Source organism: Symphalangus syndactylus, chromosome 14, assembly GCF_028878055.3.
Source record: "Symphalangus syndactylus isolate Jambi chromosome 14, NHGRI_mSymSyn1-v2.1_pri, whole genome shotgun sequence".
Lineage (NCBI taxonomy): Eukaryota > Metazoa > Chordata > Mammalia > Primates > Hylobatidae > Symphalangus > Symphalangus syndactylus.
Window position 1 is genome coordinate 44,493,232 of NC_072436.2, and position 12,214 is coordinate 44,505,445.

A 12,214-nucleotide genomic window follows, 5' to 3' on the forward strand; every position below is an offset into this window, starting at 1 on the left:
CTGACTGGTGTGAGATGGTATCTCTTTGGGATTTTCATTTACATCTTTCTAAGTATTAGTCATGTTGAGAATTTTTTCTTTTTTGTTTTTTCCTTGAAACAGAGTTTTGCTTTTGTCACCCAGGCTGGAGTGCAATAGCACTATCTGGGCTCACTGCAACCTCTGCCTCCTGGGTTCAAGCAATTCTCCTGCCTCAGCTTCCGGAGTAGCTGGGAGTACAGGCGCCTACCACCATGCCTGGCTAATTTTTGTATTTTAATAGAGACAGGGTTTCACCATGTTGGCCAGACTGGTCTCAAAGTCCTAACCTCAAGTGATCCATTCTCCTCAGCCTCCCAGAGTGCTGGGATTACAAGTGTGAGCCAACATGCCTGGCCAAGAATTTTTTAAACATATTTGTTGGCTGCTTGTATGTCTTCTTTTGAGAAGTGTGTTCATGTTCTTTGCCCACTTTTTAATGGGATTTCTTATATTTTGCTAGTCAATTTGTTTAAGTTTCTTCTAGATTCTGGATACTAGACCTTTGTCAGATGCATAGTTTGTGAATATTTTCTCCCATTCTGTAGGTTGTTTGTTTACTCCCTTGATAGTTTCTTTTGTTGTGCAGAAGTTCTGTAGTTTAATTAGGTCCCACTTACCAATTTTTGTGTTTTTGGAATTGCTTTTGAGGACTTAGCCATAAATTCTTCGCCAAGGCTGATGTCCCAAACTATATTCCCTAGGTTTTCTTCCAGAATTTTTACAGCTTTAGCTCTTACATTTAAGTCTTTAATCCATCTTGAGATAATTTTTGTATACAGTGAAAAGCCTGGGTTGAGTTATATTCTTCTGAAATGGCTAGCCAGTTATCACAGCACCATTTATTGACAAGGAAGTCTTTCCCCATTGCTTATTTTTGTTGACTTTGTTGAAGATCAGGTGGTCATACGGGTGTGGCTTTATTTCTGGGTTCTCTATCCTGTTCCATTGTTCTATGTGCCTGTTTATATACCAGCAATATGCCGTTTTGGTTACTGTAGCCATATAGTATAGTTTGAAGTGAGGTAGTGTGATGCCTCCAGCTTTGTTCTTTTCGCTTAGGATTGCTTTGGTGATTTGGGCTGTTTTTTGGTCCATATGTATTTTAGAACATTTTTTTACCAAGTAGATCAAAAATGTCTATAAGGAGAGCTACAAAACATTGATGAAAGAAAACATAGGTAACGCAAACAAACAGAATAACCCTCCACGTTCATGCATTGTAAGAATCAATATCATTAATATGGTCATACTGCTCAAAGCAATATACAGATTCAATTCCTATCAAACTAACAACATCATTTTTTAAGAAATATATTTTTAATAAATAAGGTCAAAAATTTAAAAAATAAAAATAAAATAAAATAACAACAAACTTGAAATCAATGTGAGGGAGAGATTAGAGAAATGAAAGATTAGGGCACTTCTAATCCCAGTGCATTTTCTCCAAAGCTTGGCCCCAAACCACCTCTGAGGAGCCCTGCCCTTCCTCACCCCACTCTCATTACTCATATAACACTACATGGGGGGGGGGGGCATTTGATTGTCTGCATTGTTTTTCTTCCTGTAACATCAAATAAAGTTAAAATTAATATTTTTAAGGGTAGGGACCATTTTCTCAACCTTATTTTGACGCCCAGTACGGAGCAAAGGAACATACGCATGGTAGAATCTCTAAAATTATTTTTTATAATAAGACTTTTGTGATTTAACTATAAACAGTGACCCATAATTTCCATAACATGTTCCAAAACACTGGTCTTACTATTTTATAGTGTGTCTGTATCTGTATAGCATTTTAAAGTCCCATAAAATCAAGACATACATTATAGTTTTAAAATGTAGGATGTAAAAAGAATGGAAATATAAATAGATATGATTTTATAATAGCAGACATTATAGTAGAGGGCAAATCTGAATGAATAGTGTATTCTAACTATAAAAAGTTGCTGGGGAGTTAAGGCAAAAACCCGGCCAATACAATTTAAAGTTTTCCACATGTAGCACAAACTTCACATGACAACTACAATTTTATCTGAATGTTCAGTACTAGAACGTCAAATCATTTTCAGAAATGGCTTTTTTTTCTTTTTTTTTTTTTGAGACAGAGTCTCGATCTGTCACCCAGGCTGGAGTGCAATGGCACTATCTCGGCTTATTGTAACCTCCTCCTCCCGGGTTCAAGCAACTCTCCTGCCTCAGCCTCTCAAGTAGCTGGGATTACAGGCACGCACCACAACACCTGGCTAATTTTTTGTATCTTTAGTAGAGATAGGGTTTCACCATGTTGGTCAGGCCGGTCTTGAACTCCTGACCTCAAGTGATCCACCCGCCTCGGCCTCCCAAAGTGCTGGGATTACAGGGGTGAGCTACCGCACCCAGCCCAGAAATGGCTTTTTGTTAAAATATTAACTGCATTTCTCCATTTCCTCATCTGTTTCTGAACAAGGAAAATCTTCAGTTGAAATATAATTTCATTTTTTCCAGCCAATTTCCACATATAATCTAGGGTCATTTGTATGTCTAATTTGTACGAAACGGAAAGAAGAATATACAGAAACAAGAAATAAAAATTATTTCTATATATATACACACTGGGAAAGTACATTCTTCTAACTCTACGTGTGACTGAAATTCAGGGGACACATCCATACAATTTGAGACGGAGTTTTTTCTCACATTTTCTATAAAAATGCAAACATCATTGGTTATAATTATGGATCCACACATTTAAATGTTTAATTCTGAAAATAAGAAATTATAAATCCCTTCTGAGGCAATGGTGAGTAAAGAACGAGAGTTTATATTTAAGCAGACAAACCTAGTGACACTGGAGTCGAAGTCAATGATTCCCAAAATTTGAATTAAGTCGAGACACTGTTTCATGTTTTTGAAATTTCACAACCACAGCAGAAATGACAAGGCATCACAAGTCATGTAAGGGAGCTCTTTGGTTTTTCCCAGGAGTGAAAGTAAAGATTTACCTCCTCTTAATTTTTCCAGTGGGTGGTAAACAAACTTCTCTAAGCCTCTTCCGGTAAGGGCTTCCAAGATGGTTTTTACATGTAGGAAGAGAGAACAAGTGCAGGCAACTTCCAAGGTCCTCTTGTTTTGCAGATCACTGCACAACAGACCCTGAAGCAGAAGAAGTTTAGATAGTGACTCATAACCGAAGTACAAGTTGGCGTCACCTGGAAGACTTTACTAAGCATGGTTGGCTGAGCGTCTGTGGGAGCAGAAGAGGAAACTGAGGCTATAGAGAACTGTAGCACATTGGCAAGGACACCCAGCTCATAAACAGTGAGTCGGCCTCCAACTCGTCTTTCTTCCCAGCTCAGATGTCTGCTAGGGCTCTATCTGGTAACTATGTCAAAGACATAATTTTAATTCAGAACAAGATTAAGAATCCTACATTTCTTGATGTTGGTGAGTTCAGTTGATAAATATTCTGCTAGTTGTTAAGATTTTTAAATTACTTGATTTAGAGTAAGGTTGATGTGATCACTTACTTTCCTTGGGAAATTCACAAATGAAAGGTCCAGTGAGGTTTGGAAAGTAGGGGTCGTTATTTGAAAGGATTATTCTCTCTAGTAAGTCTTTAAACAGAGTGCCCTGACAACATTAGTGGAACCAATAAAATGTGCCTTTTACCTTAAGTGGGGTCAGTATTCACAAAGACCCATTGAGCCTTCTTATTAAGGAGCTTTAACTGAAGGACTAGGGAATGCACCCACCATAAGGTGTAGATTGCTATACAGTGTAAGAAGATCACTGTGCAGTGTACTGTGTGTATGACATATATTGTAAGGTGTAGATCACTGTGTTGGTGTGAGAACTACATAACCACACAGTATAAAGAGATCACAGCAGTGGAGGGAGTAGATGACTGTGCAGCAGAAGATGTCATTAGAATGCAGTGTAGAGAGTAGATCGCCATGTGGATTACAGTGCTGATCACTGTGCAGTATAAGGTGTCAGTCACTGTGTCGTGTAGGGAGCAGATCACAGTGCCATAGGATGTACACCACTGTGCAGTATAGCGGGTATCACTGTGCAGGTTGTATTACTGTGCACTGTAGAGAGTGTATCACTGTGCACTGTAGGAAGCAGATCGCTATGCCATAGGATGAATACCACTGTGCAACATATAGTGGGAATCACTGTGAAGCGCAGAGAGTGGATCACTGGGCAGTGCAGGGTGTGGATGACTGTGCACTCAAGGGAGTAGATTACTGTGCAGTGTAGGGTACAGACTATTATGCAATGCAGGGTACAGAGATGTGCAATGTAGTGTTCATCCCCATGCGATCCAGGAAATGCATCACTTAGAGTTTTATCTGAGTTTACCAGTTACCATCTTGTGCATAATGGTAACATGGTCTCTTTATATAGGAGCAATGTGTTTTTCAGTGTTTGCTTTCCCTTGGTGTCCTTCATGTGTCTTCGATGAATAGCCATCTCAGAAGAGACTTTGCTGAGCCCCTCACAGTGTGCAGACACAGTGGAGAGCAAAGACTACAGAGAATGTGGTTCTACCTTTGACTGTTATACAATCTGATAGGGCAGTAAAACACCAAATTGTTCCTGAAAACATTTATGAGAGGGTGTAATAAATGTTACAGACTGAGGCACAGCCTTCATCTGAAAAGGGGATGAGTGGCTGATAAGAGTAGCAAGAGAAGTGAAGAGAACCTAATTCATAGAGAAAGGGGACTTATAGCTGTGTATTGGATGGAGGGAGGGCAGTCCAGGATGTGGCAATACAAAGTCTGTGTAAGGCTTGGTTGACTAGGTGATGAGGTTAGGTTACTCCCTCAAGGGTGGCCAAGGAACCATGCACATCGGCATCACTGGGGAGTCTTCATTTAAGAAGCAGGTTTTTGAGCCTTCCGCCACTTAGTGAGAGTCTCTGGGAATATGCATTATAGCCAGTTATCCCAGGTGATTCTCCATGGCACTAAGGTTTGAAACTGCTGGTTAAATGACAGAGACAGATATGTGGATCTGGAGAAACTAGACTGAAGCCAGGAGAGCAACAAGAGAGGTCAGCAGGAAGTTTAATGCCAAGCTCTGGTGTACTGGATCATACTCAGGGCTGCCCTTGTGCCCATGAAGGTGGAGGAGAGTAGAAATAAATGCTGCCTGGAAATGGGCACAAGGATGTTAACAAGAGCAAGACATGGCAAGAGGGTACAAAGCTGACTGCAGGCCGGGCGCAGGTGGTGGCTCACGCCTGTAATCCCAGCACTTTGGGAGGCTGAGGCAGGCAGATCGCTTGAGGCCAGGAGTTTGAGACCAGCCTGGCCAATATGGTGAAACCCTGTCTCCACTACAGATACAAAAAAATTTAGCCAGGCGTGGTGACACGCACCTGTAATTCCAGATCCTTGGGAAACTGAGGCGGGAGATTGCTTGAACCCAAGAACTGGAGGTTGCAGTGAGCTGAGATTGCATCACTGCACTCTGGCCTGGGCAACAGAGAGAGGCTCTGTTTCAAAAATAAATAAATAAATAAAGCTGACTGCCAAGCCAAATAAGGCAAGTCATGCAAATCTTTTTCAGTCTTATTTCCTGTCTTCTTTGGGGAATGTGGGGTGGGTCATGTGATCGAGATTGTGTCCTTCTCTGAGCTGGAAGCAGAACAGTGGACCCTCATACTGATGAAACAGAGACAAGAAATGTCCCTCCTTCTCTCAGACATTATGAAAACCACATATCTACAAAGTTTATGGGGCTTTAGTACCTCCAATCACGTAATTTCCCAGATGAAGATGTCTAATAGAGGTTCACTGCCAGTGGAATTCATCACAAACATCTCAACACAGTGTTATCCAGCATGTCTGCCCACATACCTTCTACTCTGGTCTCCCACCTATTTTTGGACATGCCATGGACAAACTCCAACCAGGAGGTTTGTCCTCTGTAGCCCCAGCATCTGCCGACCTGCTGCAAGCCACAGCCAACCATCTGCTTGATGCTTCAAGCCCCCTCTCAAATTCCAGCTCCTTCATAAAGCCCTTCTGATCCCACCTGATCCCTCTTCTCTCCAAGTCCTTGGAACGTTTTATGATAACTTAACAACTTCTGCCTTGTGTTCTGGCTATGTGAACACTAATATCCCTCTGGCTGGGCTGGGGCGTACCAGAGAATGAGTTTGTACTCTGTCATTATCACTAAAATTTTCCTGGATCCCTACAAAACAGGCTGCATATACCAGATACTCAATAAATATTTATTCAACCAAACTGGACTCAAAAAATTTGTAAAGTTTCAATAGGATATACATAATGAAAAATTGTTTATTAAGTTCAGAACTGTTCTGCTTAGTGAATGCATGAATCAAGCATCAAAAACCTCAGTGCAATGTGAGAAACTTGCACCACTTACTCACCCTCACTATCAGTCAGAGCAGTGTTTTCTTTCCCTGGGATTCCCTCATGATTTGCAAGGCAGACCCAGTCCCTTCCCGTCCATTCTGATCCATCCCCTTCATCCATCAGGCGCCGACAGCACCAATCCGTGATTACTAAGGGAGGCAGAAACCCCAGTCAGCTAGTCTCTTTGTCTGGACATAGGGCTATTCATGGAAACTGCATATTCAATGTACAAATAAGTGTCAGCTGAGAGTCTGAACCAAATGATTGATTGCTCATTTCTCCATGACAGCACTATTAGGAACAAAAGGCCTGATTATCAAATCATTGACACAAAAACAAAATAAGCTGATGGTGCCTTCTGATTATGAACTGAAGGTTTTCTGCTAACTTCATCCTGAATGGCTCCTTCTCAGGCCTCCAGGCACCATATGATTAAACTTGACTGATGGGAGCTTAGATCCGAGGGATGTTAATTTATAAATCCGTTGCATAGTGCCTTATGCATGGATTTTTGGGCTTCCTTAAGCATAAGCCTTTGGGAGCTCAAGGATTCTGCCTCACTGGGTTTGAAAAGAAATTGTCCTATCGGCTCAGCACACTCTAGGGAAGCTTTTATGGGCTTCAGAGAACTCCAAAAGCCTTTGATTGGCCTGTCTTTTGATTGAATACAGAAATTATCTGTTGCTTCCAGTTCATAATTTCTAAAGCTTCTAACTGTTGTAGCTTATTGAATCCATGAACTAGAGTTGATGTGCATAGAACAAATATGAGATATAAATCTTCACTCTTCTCGTGAAGAACTATGGTGCATTTTCTCGGCAGGCAAATACAGGAAGTATTGCAACACAGATACTCTAGTGAGACCAAAATACAGTTTTAGCTTTTCCTTTGTAAAAATGTTTAATACTCTTGTAGCTGCAAACACAGAAAGATGAAAATAAATGTGTACAAACAACAAACAAGGCCAATAGTTCTTTATGTTATTTTTGTCATGTTTATTGATGGAAACAGAGACATGGGGAGTTTTATCTGACTCTGAGCCAGAAATGTTCAACTGTCTTCTAAAGAATTTGTCCAAGTATAAAGTCAAGATAGAAGGAAAAGACAATACCTAGAATCAGACGTTGTGGATTTGAGACCATTCTTGCTTTAGGTAAGGAGAGCAGCTGTGAGGTTCCTCTCATTTCACACTCCAGTTGGTGGGGCTTCTAACTCCGGCAGGGACAAGCCTACAACTACTCATTTTAACCTGTGTCCACTTGCTGGGCTGAACCTCTGCTGCCATTCACCCTTTCACAGTCTCTGATATTTTGTAATGGATTCTATGCCTAGATTTTACATTATTTTTTCACATTTCCTTGTAGAATACTCTCAAGTCCAGAGAAAGGGGAAACTATTAGGTACAGTAGGAATGTAGAAAGCAAGAGGTCTCTGCTTGGAGAAAGCTTTTTGGAAAGTAGTTTTTGAAATGGTCCTGAGTCAGTAAGTTTGCTTTTGAGATCCATCCTAAGAAATAAATTTAAAATATGACCAGGTGTTCAAAAACAACAAGCTCATTGAAGCATCTGTGACATTGCTACCCTCTGGAAAATGGAGACTTTGCAATGGTGGCAGCCCAGTCACCAAGAATCAGTTGAGGATTAGCTACTGTGTTGGAATGATGCTTTAGGAAGACATGAAAATTGCCATGTCCATTTGTGTCAGACACTTCAGAAGGCATTATCTCTTTTAATCTATAGAATTACCATTGCTATTCCCACAGAGGGTTAAATGAAACCTATATAACAAGCTGGTAATTGGCAGAGCAAAGATTTCCATCCAGGCATTTCAAGTCCAGAATTTGAGTATTTAAGCACTTTCTTTTACTGCAAAAGAATTTTCTCACTATACAGACACAAACATGTTTCATTCCTCATTGAGGCCCATTGCCATAATGAGCCACAAGATCCCCTGGAAGGTGGGAAAGCCCTTAGTAATGAGAGTAGAAAATGGCGGAAGACTGTGGTGCTAATCAGGAAATACTCCAGAGACATCAGATCTCCATTGGCCCTGGAAGTTCTACCCCAGTATGGTGATGTCTCCATCTATCTTAATCAACATGAAACTTGCCAGAATTGATTCATTTTCTTTTAGATGAATGAGGATCAGGCAGAATCTCTGGGCCATCGTTGTATCATTAACTCATTCATGAGACCTACTCTGAGCCAGGCAAGGTGCGGAGGGTTGGGGCTGTGGGGACAAACGCATGCCCCAGCCATTAAGGAGCTCAGAGTCCAGTCTAGCAAAAAGAAAGTAAATAGATGATTCCAGTGTGACCAGTGATCTTGGAATAGGCTGGAGGATACAGATATTCAGGGGCAGCAACTGTCATTAGCCCATATCATATCCTGTATTTGCTTTTCTTAGGGCCTAGTTCTTGATATTTTTTCTTACAAGATACCACTTTCCTCAGGAAAGCACAGCATAAGTTAATATCTATTAATAGTTAAGGGAGGTGGGTTGATCTCAACATAGTAGACTTTTTTAGTGCATGTTCATTTTTTGCTAATGTTTATATCAATTGCTTCTCCACTAAGCATCCATCAATTAAACCTTGGAAAAATAGAAATAGGAAGTGAAAATCAAGCTGGATTTTTTTTCTTTATATGAAATAAAAGAGAGAGTTGAAAATATTTTTAAAGGCACATTAAACAGATCCAGATATTTGAAAAAGTATTTATACCACATGTATATAAAACGTGGTATACTTTAGAATTCCTGGATCCTTACGAAAATATTCAAAGTTAAAGTACTTACATTCATAAAGAAAGCCTGTGTGTGTATATCTGAACACATAATACACAAAGCATTACTTTGGTCCATTTACAAGCAATATAATCATAACATAAATTTTAAAACTAAGTCCTCATTAATACACAGGTTGTCCTCCTAGAGTTCAACTGGTCACCGAAGGGCAACAGCAGCTTGAAAAAGATTCTGTGACTAAAGGGCCCCCCACCACCCTCCATGCCACTTGAGATCATCCTGCCTCTTCAAAGTATGGAAATCCAGAATACGTTTTGCAGCTAGCTCAGGTCAAAAAAGCTTTGGGCTAAGGGTGTTAGCAAGAGAAAGGGCACAAAGAGGCTGGCAAGTTGCTCCCACTGGACAAACAACCCTAGTCATCTACCCATCCACCTCTGTAAAATGAGATCATGGAAGAAACACTGGGAGGCTCTTAGAACAGGGTCTGGAATGAGTAAGGGGAATTGCAGAAGAATTCTCACTGCCTTTCACACTCTGACACTTTCTGACTCTGTGGAAGAGCATGAGATGAGAATTCCGCATCGTGTTCTGATAAGGGACTAATGTATTAGCTGTGAAACAAACTCATTCCCATATAGGCTGTTTGTTAATTTTCAAAGCAGTCCTATATCTACAGTATCATCTGATCCCCATAATCATCCTACTGAATTATCCTAAAACATGTCATAGTTGACAGAACGATTTTAAAAATAAGATGTGAAAAAAATGTAGGCACAGGTAGGCAGAAAGATGATTAAAGATTTAACTGTAGATGGTGGGGGCAAGCCTTTTAAATGTTTCATTTCCAGGGAGGTGCTCTTCTAGGCTGTGTGTCTTGTAGCCTGTGTGTCTGGGTGTGCATTTTTTAGAAGCGTACAGAATGAATAAGCACACAGGAGATGAGGGTGAGAGATAGCTGAGGCAAAGGCCCAGAGGTATTACTCCAAGGAAAAGGGAATAATTACTCAGTATCTCTGCCAATTCGGTATGTATTACCTGTGGTAAGAAATCCGTCACGGATGCCTGACTTCCTTCCACCCTCAGTACCGCCCCATCAAAAGCAAAAGTCTTGTGTGAAGGCTTTGTTGTGGACAAGGAATGCAAAAGCAGGCAAGACCGATGATGAGAATTTGAAGGTAAGAGAAAATGAGGCAGCCAAGGATATCCCAAGGCCACTTATGCCTGATAGAAAAATAAAGAAACTTTAATTTGTTCATGCTGGACAGCTGCAGAAATGTGAGCCCCTGAGCAGACTGTGTCAAAAAGGAGAATTACTCTGTCTTGCTTCTACAGCTTAGGAAACACAGAGGGGTTGAGGATAAGGGCGCCGAGCTCCACACCCCCTTGCTCAGTCACAGTGAAATTTAACATTTCACCTGTGCTGTGACTGGCATTGAGATGCTTCCCAAAATCTATTTATGAAGACAGGGGCTGAATTTTCATGACAGTCAGGAAGAATATCACAAAATATAACATATTTTAATATTTAAAATACAAATTACCCAAAGCGTGATGCAAGTTTGCTTTTGCTGCTCCATCAAAACAGATGATTTATAAAACTGTGCATTTTCAATGGACTAAAATGCAGGCCATGATGGTGAGTAGATCAGCAAGCACGGTGACCCCCACCTTCCCACTTGCAGTGACTGCATTGCATAGCTCAGTGGGTGTACGGGAGCATTGGATACGATTGTAGGAAGACTGTTTACATGTTCTTAATTGGGTCCCCTAAGCACAGAGCCTAGTCAGGCATGCTTTTAAGTACAGATCTTTATACTTCAATCGTAGTTACAGGTTATTTTCTTGCTGCTTTGAGACAGTTTTCAGAAAACTTGTAAAAGGCAGTTACATACCTGGAAAAGGCCACGCTTCTTCATCAGACAGACTGGCAGGTCAGGCACGGTCTATGTTTCCTAAGAGGAATATGTAATGAGTGTGTTGCTGGGATGGGTAGCTGCAAAGACGAGACTACACACACCCCTTCTCTAATATGGGGAGTGGAACCAGAAAGAGTAAATATTAGTAACAGTAACTTGTCAGAGGAAGCTCCAGAGCTATCTTGACTCAGTGTTTTCGCTCCGTTTTAAATATTTATTTATTTATATGCTCATTTACTGATGTTTTACTAATTATAAATGCAATGTATATCCATTACAGAAAGAAATCTTAAAGTACAAAATATGAACATTCAGTATAAAATCCGCCTGTAACGATATCACCTAAAGATTATAACAGCTAAAAGTTTTAGTGGATTTTCTTCAAATTCTGTATTATGAATTCTTAAGTATTAGTGTCAGGGGAGAGTTTTTAACCGTGATTTCTTCATCTAACCCCATATCATTAGTAATCTTCTATGTTTCCATACATCTTCCTACAACATCAGTGTCAATGTCTCCACAACACTGAATCCATTCAGTGAAGTGGATGGGTATGTCTGCATGAGTTTGACCTCATTTTGAGGCAATTAAGTTGTTTTCTCTTTTTTGCTAATATAAGGGATTTTTTCAATAGGCACTTATATATGTGAATACTAGCCTCATTTTAAAATCATTTTCCTACAGTAGATTTTTATAATTGGAATTGCAGGGTCAGACACATGCGAATTTTCTGTGTTCTGGCTCAGGTGGTTCCTCACAGACACAGCTCAATTTGCCTTCCCTGGAGCAGGAGGAAGGGTGGGTATATCGGCAAGGGAGGCCGAAATAACTGCCTCTCAATGATGGGTTGAGAACTTCTAAGAAAATCTGACCAAAATTCTCCCTTGTAGTTTTCTGCCATCTATTAATTCATGCCAGAAATTCATTTAATGGGAGACTAAATCTTTTATTACAAAATACGTGTGTGTTATGATGCAAATAGCTATGGAAGAGAAACAGTATCACTTGAATTCTGGCAGTGCATGTGATTAAACCACGCGTCCCTTTTCGTTCCCTACATACCAGCAGAATTTTATACATCCACAGAGAGCAGAGCACTAGGATTTTAAAATGAAAAGAGTAGAAAGTTAAAGGAAAAAAAAATGGACACCAGAAGAA

The 12,214-nt window shown here is 40.3% G+C and overlaps 1 long non-coding RNA gene across 1 annotated transcript in view; it reads left to right on the plus strand.

Moving 5' to 3' along the window:
* The first annotated feature begins 3,224 nt into the window (after positions 1-3,224).
* LOC129462779 (uncharacterized) overlaps positions 3,225-12,214 on the plus strand; it is a 112,277-nt gene continuing 103,287 nt past the window's right edge. Inside the window, exon 1 of the long non-coding RNA XR_008650947.1 lies at positions 3,225-3,318. This is a non-coding gene — a long non-coding RNA (uncharacterized lncRNA). The remainder of the gene's footprint in view (positions 3,319-12,214) is intronic.